Genomic DNA, 13947 nt, shown 5'->3' with positions numbered 1-13947 from the left:
TTGCCAGTAGTCCCACCACTATTGCCATTACTGCTAGGGGCACTAGAGTTTGATGTATTAGTGTGGTGGGCTCAGGGGCTTTACCTGGGCAGGATTTATCCCCTGGCCAATGGCCTTTACCTCTGCACACATAGCACCAGGGCTTTTTAGTGTGTGTTGAGTGAGAAGAAGATGACAAGATAATTTATCCTCACCCCCAGATGAGTGTTTTGGACCTGAAGAAGTACCTTGGTGCTTACTTTTAACCCCATGCTTGTCCTGAGGTTTTCCACAATCTTTCTTTTTGCTGTCCTTGTCACCCCCTGTATGAGCTTTTCTGCTCATTCTTGTTCTGACCCACTTGTCTGCCTTCTTTCCCAATTCTTGGGGAGAGCTCAGACCTGAGTCCACAAGATACTAGTGCAACAAATCAGACATGCAATTGTTCAAAATATGCTCTCTCAGAATTACGTTATACAGGCTTTCATAGTTAGTCACCTTACTGCCATTTAAGCAGTCTTCTAGGGCCTCCACTGAACAGTCTACAAAGTCTATCCAATCCTGTGAAGACTCCTTTCTGGTCTCTCTGAACTTGATTCTATATTGTACAGTGGTTAAGCCTAGACCATCCAAGAGTGCACCTTTCAGAACATGGTAGTTGTCTGAGTCATCCTCCCTGACAATAAGGAGTCTGTCTCTCCCCTTGCCAGTGAAAGACAGCCACAGGATAGCAGCCCACTGTGCTTGAGTGACCCTCTGAACGTTACAGGCCCTCTCAAGTGCAGCAAACCACTTATAAATGTCATCCCCATCCTGGTAAGGAGGAACAACTTTGTGCAGATTTCTGGAATCAAATTTATGTTCCCTAACACTGGAGTTCCTGAACTTACTGCAGATGCCACCATGGGGAACTAACCCCAACCCCTGTCTTTCCCTTTCCACTGCCAGGGATTCCCTATCTAAGGCCAACTGTTGCTGCTTTAGCCTCAGTCTGGGCTCCTCCAACCTCAGCTTGCTGAATTCCCTATTTAAGGACTGGTTCTCAGAATTGGATGTGTGTGACACCTCTGAGACATGGGAATTGTCAGAAGCAGATATTTCTCTAACTTAAGTAACCCTAGTTACCTGGCCTCTAGGTGTGAAGGGAGCCCTACTTGTGTGCGACCCCTTCTCACTACCAGCTACACCAGGGGATTTGTTGATGGGACGATTTGTAGAAGGGCCCTCCCAAGGATCTTCAGAATGCTCTCCTGAGTCTGTCTGGTTAGAATCTTCCTCTACCTCTCCCTCTGACTGTACCTGACAAGTGGTAAGTCCCTGGTCATCCTGCAGGAGGGGATTTAAGAGAAATTCCTTTTTGGAGTCCTTCCCAATCCCCAAACTTCTTTCAGTGCAGAGACCCCTCAAACTTTTAAACTTCAAACTTTCATAAGTTGTCTTTACAACACTGGGTGAAGCCTTTACACCAGACATAGTGAAAGAAGGAGGTTAGGGGAAAGAGTAAAAAGTTAGTAAACTATTAGGCCTAACTTTTTAGAGAAAAGAACAACTTTTCAGAGACTTTTGAAAATGTTAGAAGGGTTTAAAGAACTTTTTAGATAGTTAAGAATGACTTCTAGGTACACTTATGTATAGCTCTAAGTACTGGAGTAAACTTTTCTTCTGAAAAGTGTGAAAACGTAGCCTCTTTCTAGCATGGTTACCCGCACTTTTGGCCTGTTTGTGAGTGTGTCAGCGTGTTTTTACTGTGTCACTGGGATCCTGCTAGCCAGGACCACAGTGCTCATAGATAAAAACCTATATGTCAGTGTGTTTTGCCTGTCTCAATAGGATCCTGCTAGCCAGGACCCCAGTGATCATAGTTTGTGGCCTAATGTGTGTGTTGTCAGTCGTGCTTGACTGTGTCACTGAGGCTCTGCTAACCAGAATCTCAGTGCTTATGCTCTCTCTGCTTTTAAATTTGTCACTGTAGGCTAGTTACTTCATATACCAATTTCAATTGGCACACTGGAACCCCCTTATAAGTCCCTAGTATATGGTAGCTAGGTACCCAGGGCATTGAGGTTCCAGGAGATCCTTTTGGGCTGCAGCATTTCTTTTGCCACCTATAAGGAGCTCAGAAAAACCCTGTCACATGACTGCCACTGAGGCCTGGGTGATATAGTTCACACACTATTTCACAGCCATTTTCACTGCACTTAAGTAATTTATAAGTCACCTATATGTCTAACCTTCACTTGCTAAGGGTAGGTGCAAAGTTTCTAAGTGTGAGAGCACCCTTGCACTAGCAAAGGTGCCCCCACATAGTTCAGGACCATTTCCCAGGACTTTGTGATTGCGGGGACGCCATTACACGCATGCAGTACATATAGGTCAATAGCTATATATATAGCTTCACAATGGTAACTCCGAATAAGGCCATGTAACATGTCTAAGATCATGGAATTGTCCCCCCATTCCAAATCTGGTATTGGGGAGACAATTCCATGCATCCTGGGGGCTCCACCATGGACCACCAGTACTGCCAAACCAGCTCACTGAGGCTTGCACTGCAGCTACAGCTGCTGCCACCTCACAGACAGGGTTCTGCCCTCCAGGGGCCTGAGAAGCTCAGTCCCAGGAAGGCAGAACAAAGCATTTCCTCTGAGAGCAGGGTGTTACACCCTCTCCCTTTGGAAATAGGTGTTTCTGTCACGGTTTCAGGCGGGTCTGATCAGGACTCTGGTTGGGACACCCCTTGAGGTCACCGAATATCCTAAAGAGGTAGTGTACTGGGGCAGAAGAGCAGCTAAAGGCATACATGCAAAGGACAGCTATGCATAGGCACAGGAAAGTAAAAGCAGAGCAACCCTTGTGTGAACAAACAGGAAACAGATTACTAATGGATAAACATGCTGGGGTTGTACACAGAGCAAGACGCAGAAACTCCCACGGTGACAGGGAATGTCAATGCCTCTGTGCAGTTTGGTCTTACAGATAGTCACCATGCCAGCCCCATAGAAAGGAGGCAGCAGAAGTGATTCTGTCTCTGGACCCTAGAGCACAAACAAGGAAAGTACTTTCATACACAAGATACGCTCTTGTGGGTCCAGCTGGAAACACAGTGGCGATTCCAGATAAAACAGCAATAGCACACTGTCACTGTTAGGCACGAAAGACAATGTATAACACTGGAAAAGGATGGGGGCTGGAATTGCCTCCTGGAAACCACAAGCCAACCCCAGAACAAAGGAGGACACTTCTACACTGGTGAAGACTGATAGAACACTTACCAGACACAAATAACCAAGAAGAAACAGAAACAGAAGGGAACAAACTAAGAGGCAGAGGCCATAACTAGGAACAGGCTCAGGCTGAAGCAAAGGCAGGACTAGGACTGGAAAACAGGGTGCAAACTTCTGGTTGGGACAAACAGACACATGACTGGGAAACTGAGAGCAGACTATGGCTGGAACAGGCAAGGACAGGGCTGGAATACAGGGAGTAGGAAAAAGCAGTAAACAAGACTGAGAAACAGAGAGCAGGTTCAGGCTGAAACAAGGCAGGAGCAGAACAGAGAAACAGGAAGCAGGCTCTGGAACAAACAAACAGATACAAGGCTAAGAGGTAGGGAGCAGACTCTGGCTGGAACAATCAGGAACAGGGCAGAGAAAGAGGAAACAGGTTCAAGCTGGAACAGATCAGGAACAGGAACAAAACTGGAACACCAACCGATAAGGGGTCTGTAACACGAAGGAATCAAACTCCAATGCACAACGGGGATCTTGAGGAAATGGCTTATATGCAGTTCCAAGCTGGGCTGCACAGGAGAGGTCTCGGGTGTGTGTAGTTTCAGACACTTGCAAGTCCTGGAGGAGAGGATCCGGTGAAAAGGAGCTACTGGACTTCTCCCATAGAAAACAATGGGAAACTGAATCCAGGCTTTCCTGACTACCAGGCTGTGCATTATGGGATTTGCAGTCCCAGGAAGCAAATGTAGTACTACACAAGTGTACCATGGTGAAAAGAGAAACAAACAGGAGTCAGCAAGGGACTCTAGATAAGTGTTTAAGGTGATTCCCAGGCTTCCGACAGTCCCCTTACAGTGCCCCCTAGAGATGGTACGACAGAGTCGTAACAGTTACAGCCTGGGGATGGGTAGCCTCCCTCAGCCTCTGGAAATGCTTTGGAGGCTTTGGAGGGCACAGATGGTGCCCTCCTTGCATAAGCCAGTCTATACCAGTTCAGGGACCCCTTGTCCCCTGCTCTGGTGCAAAACTGGACAAAGGAAACGGGAGTGACCACTCCCCTGACCATCACCACCCTAGGGGTGGTGCCCAGAGCTCCTCCAGTGTGTCCCAGACTTCAGCCATTTTGCTTTGCAAGGTGTGGGGCACTCTAGAGGGCTCTGAGTGGCAAGTGCCAGCAGGTGACGTCAGAGACCCCTTCTTATAGGTCCATACCTGATAAGGTAGCCAACCCCCCTCTCAGGGCTAATTAGGGTCTCTCTTGTGGGTTCTCTTCAGATTCTGCTTGCAAGTTTCCTTCAGGAATCTTCTGCAACTACTACTTCATCCTCTGACCTCGGATCAACCGCAGCCTGCTCCAGGAACCACTGTAACAGCAACAAAGTATCCACAAGGGATACTTTGCAACTTCAGCTCTAGCCAGCAACTGCAACAGTTTCCTTGGTGTGCACGCTCTGGGGACTCCCTGTCTTCATCCTGCACCAAAGGACCAAAGAAATCTCCTGTGGGTGATGGAGTCACTCCCCTGCTCACGCAGGCACCTTCTAAGACGATGACTGGTACCCTTGGACTCCTCTCACAGCGACAAGCGTGCTCCTAAGGACAAAGATGGTGGACCCCATCGACATAGAATGTCCTGAGGTCCTGCTGACGCAATTTGGAGGAGATAAGACCTTGCCTTCCCTGACAGCAACGGTACCCCTGTGTACTGTGTCTTTTTCACTTCCTGAGGCCTCTGTGCAGTATTTGCAAAATTCCTTCGTGCACAGCCTGGCCCAGGTCCCCAGCACTCCAACCTGCGATGCTCAACTTGCTGAGTTGTTCTCCGGCGGCGTGGGACCTTCCTTTGTTGTGCTGCACCAACCATATTTTGCACCTCCTTTGTCCCCGTGTCCTGGGGCTCCCGTGGGTGCTGCCTGGGATCCTGTGGGCTCTCTAAAGTGCTGAGAACCCCCTCTTCCTTCTCACATAGAGTTGAGGCCCCCAGGTCCCTCCTGGGTCCAGCCAGCACCATTTTGACACAAAACACATATTTATCATAACCATGGCTTGTTGGAGACTTCCAACAAGAAATCACATCTGCATCCATCTTCACGTCATGGGACATCTTTTGCATCATGCAGGAACCCGCTGGCATCTTCCTTGGGTTCATTTCTGCAGTCTTCGACTAACCGTGGTCTCTTCTTTTGCACCCTATTCTGGGTTGGCAGGTGCTTCTGCCGTTCCTGGAACTTCTTTCGACTTCTGGACTTGGTCTCCTCTCTTTACAGGTCTTCATGTCCAGGAATCCACTATTTGTTGCTTGCAGTCTTGCTTATTTCTTGCAATAACTCTAATCACGACTTCTTGTGTATCCTAAGTAAACTTGCAGTACTTACTCCTACTTTCCTGGGCTTTGGGGTGGGGTATTTTACTCACCTTTGTGGTTTTCTTACACTCTCTGTGACCCTCTACACACTACACTTGCCTGGGGGGTGGGTTGTGATTCGCATTCCACTTTATTAGTATATGGTTTGTGTTGCTCCTAGGCCTATTTCTTCCTATTGCATTCTATGGTATTTTCTTTTGTTTGCACTATCCTATGACTATTTACTTACCTGATTTTGGTGTCTAGTGTATATATTGTGTATAATACTTACCTCCAGAAGGAGTATTGCCTCTAAGATATTTTTGGCCTTGTGTCACTAAAATAAAGTACCATTATTTTTGGTAACACCGAGTATTGTCTTTTATTGTGTAGTACTGTGTAACTATAAGTGGTATTGCAGGAGTTTGTATGTCTCCTAGTTCCGCGTAAGCTGCTCTGCTACAGCTACCTCTATCAGCCTAAGCTGCTAGAACACTACTACATTTCACTAATAAGGGATAACGTGACCTGGTATAAGGTGTAAGTAGTGTAAGCCAGGCCAGCCTCCTACAGTTAGTCTACTTAAGAGCTACTTAAGAGCTTATCATAGATGTCCAGTACAGAGTAACGGGTGTTAACAGTCATGGTAAGATAGGTAATGGTTAGTCACCTTAAGAGCTTATCATAGATATCCAGTACAGGATAATAGGTGTTAACAGTTTTGGTAAAGAGAGGTGAAGGTTTGTCTCCTTAAGAGCCCAAGACATATGTTCAGGAATAGTAACAGAGGTGAAGGTTCATTATTATTGAGATTTGGATTTTGTTTTTAATTGTGCTAATTGGAGATAAAAATGTTCCCTTAAGTCTAGAAATGACTTTCCCAGAATCCTGGATCCTGCTAATGTTTTTTTGAGGGACTTCTCGGCGTTCTAGTGACAGTGTGAATGAAGTAGGTTGCGCTTGCACAGCTTATGCAAAGCGCAGGTGAATTGTGAGGTTTGTGGGGGTTTAGGGAGTTTACGTCCTCCAAATAAAGTTGTAGAAGGAGTGTGCGTACTCCGCAGTGTAAGAGTAGGGAAGTCGTCGAATTTCATATGTGTGTGGCGCTTTGTGGTCAACAATTGTCCATGTGGTTGTTGATGTATGGGCCCTGCATGGTCTAAGACTCTGGAGTATATTGAAAAGTGCATGAGACACTTGGTTTTATGTTGTAATCTGTCAGATTTAGTAGGTTGATCGAGCGTGGTCAACAAGTCAGAGTGTGAGTCAAAGTGAGTAAAATACATTTTTTACTGAGATTTGGCGAGTCCTATGTGCACCAGGACAGGCCCATTGATCAGTTGAGAGTAAATTTTGTGGGTCGAATTTTGCTTGTGAATCTGGGAGACCGAGAAAAAAGGAGTAGCTGTAGAGCGAGAGCCTTCAGTGAAAAATCCTTAAGGTTTCTGAAGCAATTGTGTCACCTTTCCTGTAGTAAACCAGCAGATTTGTTTTTTAGATTTCGATTTGTGCTTGCAATTTTTGCTTTAGTTTGTGTGAATCGAAGTTTGGGAGGACAAGCCGCAAGACTTTGTCAGCCACAGTACGCGTGAGTGTGATGTCATTGAAACCGCAATGGGAGAGGTCGGTTAGTGAGAAGGGTCGCGCATGGATTGGCAGCTGTCTGTGAGAGGCAATTGGTTTAGAAAGTAGGTGAAAGGAATCTTGGGATTAAAAGTCACTTCCTGATTTGATTTTGAATAACAAAAAGGTCAAAAAGATTACATTTTTCAAAGCTTTAAAGAGTGCTTTAAGGGGAGATATGTATATTACAACGAGTATAGGCAAGGATACACTGCCAGAAGGTACACCAGCTTACATCAAAAATGGAAGAGAAGGGTGTCGTGCCATGTCTTTGGATAAAGCAATGGTGCAAATTGACAGAGAAGGATGGGAACTTAGCGTTTCCTACAAATGGGACGTTCAATTTCAGGGTTTTGGAGCATTTAAGGATGGTGCTATTTGAATCAAAGCCCCTTCCGAGACCAGCACAGTTCGAGGTATTAGCAATTGGGGAGCTACTTGCCAGACAGCAACAGCAACAGAAATTTGAGAGGAGGATGAGAAAGGCAGAAAAGACTTTAGCAGAGGCTAGGTGGAACAGTGATTATAGAATTTTGAGAGTGGAGACTTTGATCGTAATTGTAGGAGGGTAGCCTCTTTCTAGCCTTGTTACCCCCACTTTTGGCCTGTTTGTGAGTATATGTCAGGGTATTTTTACTGTCTCAGTGGGATCCTGCTAGCCAGGGCCCAGTGCTCATAGTGAAAACCCTATGTTGTAAGTGTGTTTGATATGTGTCACTGGGATCCTGCTAGCCAGGGCTCCAGTGCTCATAAGTTTGTGGCCTATGTGTATTCCCTGTGTGGTGCCTAACTGTATCACTGAGGCTCTGCTAACCAGAACCTCAGTGTTTATGCTTTATCTGCTTTTAAAATTGTCACTACAGGCTAGTGACTAATTATACCAATTCTCAATGGCACACTGGAACACCCTTATAATTCCCTTGTATATGGTACCTAGGTACCCAGGGTATTGGGGTTCCTGGAGATCCCTATGGGCTGCAGCATTTCTTTTGCCACCCATAGGGAGCTCAGACAATTCTTACACAGGACTGCCACTGCAGCCTGTGTGAAATAACGTCCACGTTATTTCACAGCCATTTTACACTGCACATAAGTAACTTATATGTCACCTATATGTCTAACCCTCACTTGGTGAAGGTTAGGTGCAAAGTTACTGAGTGTGTGGACACCCTGGCACTAGCCAAGGTGCCCCCACATTGTTCAGGGCAAATTCCCCAGACTTTGTGAGTGCGGGGACACCATTACACGCGTGCACTACATATAGGTCAATACCTATATGTAGCATCACAATGGTAACTCCGAACATGGCCATGCAACATGTCTAGGATCATGGAATTGTCACCCCAATACCATTCTGGTATTGGGGTGGGGTGACAATTCCATGCATCCCCGGGTCTCCAGGATAGAGCCCGGGTACTGCCAAACTAACTTTACGGGTTCTCCACTGCAGCTACTGCTGCTGCCACCCCCTCAGACAGGTTTCTGCCCCCCTGGGGCCTGGGCAGCCTGGTCCCAGGAAGGCAGAACAAAGGATTTCCTCTGAGAAAGGGTTGTACACTCTCTCCCTTTGGAAATAGGTGTGAAGGGCCTGGGAGGAGTAGCCTCTCCTGACCTCTGGAGATGCTTTGAAGGGCACAGATGGTGCCCTCTCTGCATTAGCCAGTCTACACCGGTTCAGGGATCCCCCAGCCCTGCTCTGGCCCGAAACTGGACAAAGGAAAGGGGAGTGGCCACTCCCCTGACCAGCACCTCCCAGGGGGGAGGTGCCCAGAGCTCCTCCAGTGTGTCACAGACCTCTGCCATCTTGGATCCAGAGGTGTGAGGGCACAATGGACAGCTCTGAGTTGCCAGTGCCAGCAGGTGACGTCAGTGACCCCTCCTGATAGGTGTTTACCTTTCTCTGTAGCCAATCCTCCTCTGTGGGCTATTTAGGGTCTCTCCTGTGGGCATCTCACCAGATAACGAATGCAAGAGCTCACCCGAGTTCCTCTGCACTTCCCTCTTCGACTTCTGCCAAGGATCGAACGCTGACTGCTCCAGGACGCCTGCATAACCGCAACAAAGTAGCAAGAAGACTACCAGCAACATTGTAGCGCCTCGTCCTGCCGGCTTTCTCAACTGTTTCCTGTTGGTGCATGCTCTGAGGGCTGTCTGCGTTCACCCTGCACTGGAAGCCAAGAAGAAATCTCCTGTGGGTCAACGGAATCTTCCCCCTGCCAAAGCAGGCACCGAACTTCTGCATCACCGGTCCTCTGGGTCCCCTCTCATCCTGACGAGCATGGTCCGTGGAACACAGGAGCTGGGTCCAAGTGTCTTTGACAGTCCAGTTGCCCTTCTGTCCAAATTTGGTGGAGGTAAGTCCTTGCCTCCCACGCCAGACAGTAATCCTGTGTACTGCGTGAACTGCAGCTGCTCGGAATTCTGTGCACTTTTGCAAGACTTCCTTCATGCACAGCCTAACCCAGGTCCCCAGCACTCCGTCCTACATTGTCCAACTCGCTGAGTTGGACTCCGACGTCGAGGGACCCTCCTTTGTGCTCTGAGTCGACCGCTGTCCTCAGATCTTCTAATTGCCTGTTCAGGTGCTTCTGCGGGTGCTGCCTTCTTCTGCGTTGCTGAGTGGCCCCTCTGTCACCTCCTCCAAGGGGCGACCTCTTGGAACTTCCTGGGCCCTAGCTGCACCAAAAATCCTCAACCGCGACTCTTGCAGCTAGCAAGGCTTGTTTGCGGTCTTTCTGCGTGGAACCAACTCTGCGTCCTCCAGCATGCCGTGGGACATCTTCTGACCAAAGGAGAAGTTCCTGGCACCTCCCGTTGTTGCAGAATCTTCGGCTTCTTCCACCCAGAGGCAGTCCTTTTGCACCTTCATCCGGGGTTTAGTGGGCTCCTGCCCCCCCTGGACACTTGCGTGACTCTTGGACTTGGTCCACTTCTTTTACCGGTCCTCAGGTCCAGGAATCCGTCTTCAGTGTTTTGCAGTCAGTTGTTGTCCTTGCAGGATCCCCTATCTCAACTTTACTGTCTTTCTGGGGTAGTAGGGTAACTTTACTCCTACTTTTTAGGGTCTTGGGGTGGGGTATCTTGGACACCCTTAGTGTTTCCTTACACTCCCAGCGACCCACTACACTAGGCCTGGGGTCCATTCGTGGTTCGCATTCCACTTTTGGAGTATATGGTTTGTGTTGCCCCTAGGCCTATTTCTCCCTATTGAATTCTATTGTGATTCTACAATGTTTGCACTACTTTTCTAACTGTTACTTACCTGATTTTGGTTTGTATGCATATATTTTGTGTATATTACTTACCTCCTAAGGGAGTATTTCCTCTTAGATACTTTTGGCATTTTGTCACTAAAATAAAGTACCTTTATTTTTGGTAACTCAGAGTATTGTGTTTTCTTATGATAAAACGCTAGATGATATAAGTGGTATAGTAGGAGCTTTGCATGTCTCCTAGTTCAGCCTAAGCTGCTCTGCTATAGCTACCTCTATCAGCCTAAGCTGCTGGAACACCTCTGATCTACTAATAAGGGATAACTGGACCTGGCACAAGGTGTAAGTACCACAAGGTACCCACTATAAGCCAGGCCAGCCTCCTACAGTAATTAAGTTGTTTCCAGCAATTACTCAGGACAATGAGAAGGAAGGAAGGAAAGCTACTAGAAAGACTAACAGAAGTCCATCTGAAAGTAGGGAGGCTAGAAAGTCTTCAATAGTGGAGGAGGGATCATATGATGATTAATTTATTACACAGTTATTGAGAACTCGCCCACCACCACATACAGCACATGAGAGTGATCCAAGTACCAGTGCTGAACCGACAGCTCCAACACAGGTTAATGGGACAATGAGTCTGACGCAGGTTAATGTTAGCCTGACACAGAATGCGGTGCAGAGTGGTCCTAAGGTGCCTATTACTCCTGTAGTACAAAATCAGATGCAACTGCCACAGGTTCAGATAATTTATCCTGATGTGCCCATTTTGGAGACAACTTCGAACTTAATGGTGCCTACAGAACAAGTTAACCCGAGACCGATGTTGGTTCAGACTGAACCAACTCCACTTTTACTGCCCCAAGTGCAGCTGCAGGTAATCCCAAGATTTACTACAGTAACAGGGACACAGTCAGATATGACTCCGATGAAAAATCAGAATATGGGAATTACTCTACCACATAGCCTAAGTGCCAGACCAACCCCAGATGCTCTACCGCTACCTATTACTGTTGGTCCAGCCGTACCCTTATTTGCACAGAAGGAACCTACTATAGGTGAACAGGGAGTAATGTCCCATAGTATAATGAGGGGAGGACATAATGAAAGTGCTCAAGTAGTCTCTCCCATGGGACAGACTTTTGACGGATCAAGAACATTGCTAGACCTTAGTCCATTTCTAGCACTTCCAGATACTATGGCAGGGTCAAACGTTAGCCAGAGTTTGAAATTGTTGACACCACGGACCCCGAATGTAGTTGCACAGTAGGTAACACCTGCCAGAGTTCTAAATGGTTGGTGGACTACCTATGCCTGGGCTTGTAATTTTTCATTTAGCATTATCATACATGTCAACATTTTAGACGAGGAAAATGGAAGATTAAAAAAAATAATCAGAATAATGCATTTCTCCTGTTTACTCTTAGTTCAAGAGAGACAATTTCAGGTGGGAGACAGCCAAAATAAACCAATTTTTGGCTTAAGAAAATAGCGAGTCTCCCGCCTATTGGCAAGTATGCATTATGGGGTTGTGGTTTGTGTCCCTCCAAACTTGTTGAAAATGTTCTTTATGGCTTTAAAATGATTGTTGTTAACATTAACAAGAAGAGAATGCATATTATGAAGTCTCCGGTCCTGCCATAGAATTAGATTGCAGTTTGATGCCATTGTTTAATTACATTTGGTATAAAACTGCTGCCTGGGAATCCCTACTGAGATTTTTTAGGTTTAGCTGTAAATGTTTTACTTTATTTCCATGATAAAGGTAAAAAAAAGTATCTGTATAGTTTCACTGACCTTCTTGATGACTTGCACTACAGCTGGATGTTTTGCACTGGGTTTTTATGGGCGAGCGCAAATCTCTCTTTGGGCTCCCAACCACGCCCATGTCACATCAGTCACTTACAGTGGTTTGTGGGCTTGCCTTTTAAAATCTGCTTGCTTTCATTTGTGAAAGGCATGCATACGTCATGTCTTTTCCAGTGTTTAGCCCACCTACACAGCACCGGTAAACTACTAAAAACATACGAGGCTTGATGTTTTCAGCATGGTGTTCGGACTACTTTATCTGTTTATTTTCAACACAGCACGATTGAGCTGCATTTTACATATGATAAAGCGTTTTATTGGCTTGTGTGTCTGTTGTCGAGGATGTTTTGTAACTTTTTTTGTAAAATTTTTATTATTTGCTTGGAAAGCATTCCTGTGTTGTACGAGTTTGTTTTTTTGCGGAGTCTGCCCCACCTTATCGGCCGAGTCTACCCCACCTTATCGGCCCCGCAAGTATGTGAGTTTGCTCTTTTTTACCGGCCATTGCAAGACACTGCATGTCTCACACGTGATTCACTCTGCCCCAGCATTATCACCCTCTCTGAAGCATTCATCTCTTTCAGATGTTCTGCGTATTTGAAGTTACAGCTGACTACTTCATCCACAGCTCTACTGGCCGATCAGAAGCATTGTCTTATTATATATGACTGCCTTATAAGTGCATTCTTCGTCCCCAGAGGCACCGGTTTGCCTGCGTTTCAGGAAAGTTTTTGGGTTTTTTCTGATGTGTCGTTGCTAATTTTTTATGTTTGTGAGTTGTTGGTGATAATTTCTGAGCTTTTCTTTAAAGCAAAAATCTTTATTTGTGTGGATGGCATTCCCCTGTTGTAGGTGTTTGTGTCTTGCTTAGTCTTTCTAGCCGTATCAGCCCATCAGAAGCATTATTTCTCTCAAAATGATCTGAGTCTGCCCCACTTTACATACCCTTATGAGACCCTGCATGTCTGACATGTAATTCACTCTGCCCCAGCATTATCACCCTCTCAGAAGCATTAGTCTTTCTCTCAACTGATCTGCTTATTGGAAATTACAGATTACTGCTTCATCCCCAGCCTGTTCAGAAGCACCAGTTTGTTACATGTGAGTGCCTGCTTTGTCACCAGCTCTACTAGCCGGAAAGAGGCACTGGTTTATTTCACATGAAAACTGTGCTGTTTTCCCATGCAGTTGAAAAACTCTCCTTTTACAAATGCAACGAAAGTGTCTAGTAGGCTCAGATTACACTGTCTAAAGCACAGGCCTTTTGGAATTGCAGTAGGTGAAGAGGGGTGGAGCGGGAGGTTTCAGTCAATCGCTGTGTGGCATCAAGCCTTTTGTCTAGGTTAAGGACACTTTACTGTAAAGCATTCATACCTCTTTGTACATGTTTTTTGGGTGCTATGGGATGGAGACAGCCCTACTGTGATGAGGCTGAGTAGTCAAAGTCTGTGTGTGGTTCAGGCTGGTTTGGTTTCCCATATGTACCAGTAATTGGGCTTTTATCAAGTGATAAGTTGAAAGAAAGCAACCAAAATAGTCATCACTGTAGTAAATTCCATCTGTTTCTGATGTGAAACATTTGTTTTAGTTCACAAAGCCTCTAAACTACTTTTATGCATGTTATTTTTTAAAGAAATGTAAAGTAACTGGTCACATAATAAATTTGTTTGCTATTCAACCCGGCTTCTAATTAAAAAAAAAAAAAAAAAAGTTGCTGTTACATTTTTTCTTGCGTTGCTAAGTAATATAG

This window comes from Pleurodeles waltl, chromosome 3_1, assembly GCF_031143425.1.
Source record: "Pleurodeles waltl isolate 20211129_DDA chromosome 3_1, aPleWal1.hap1.20221129, whole genome shotgun sequence".
NCBI lineage: Eukaryota > Metazoa > Chordata > Amphibia > Caudata > Salamandridae > Pleurodeles > Pleurodeles waltl.
Note: the sequence above shows the minus strand (reverse complement) of the source record.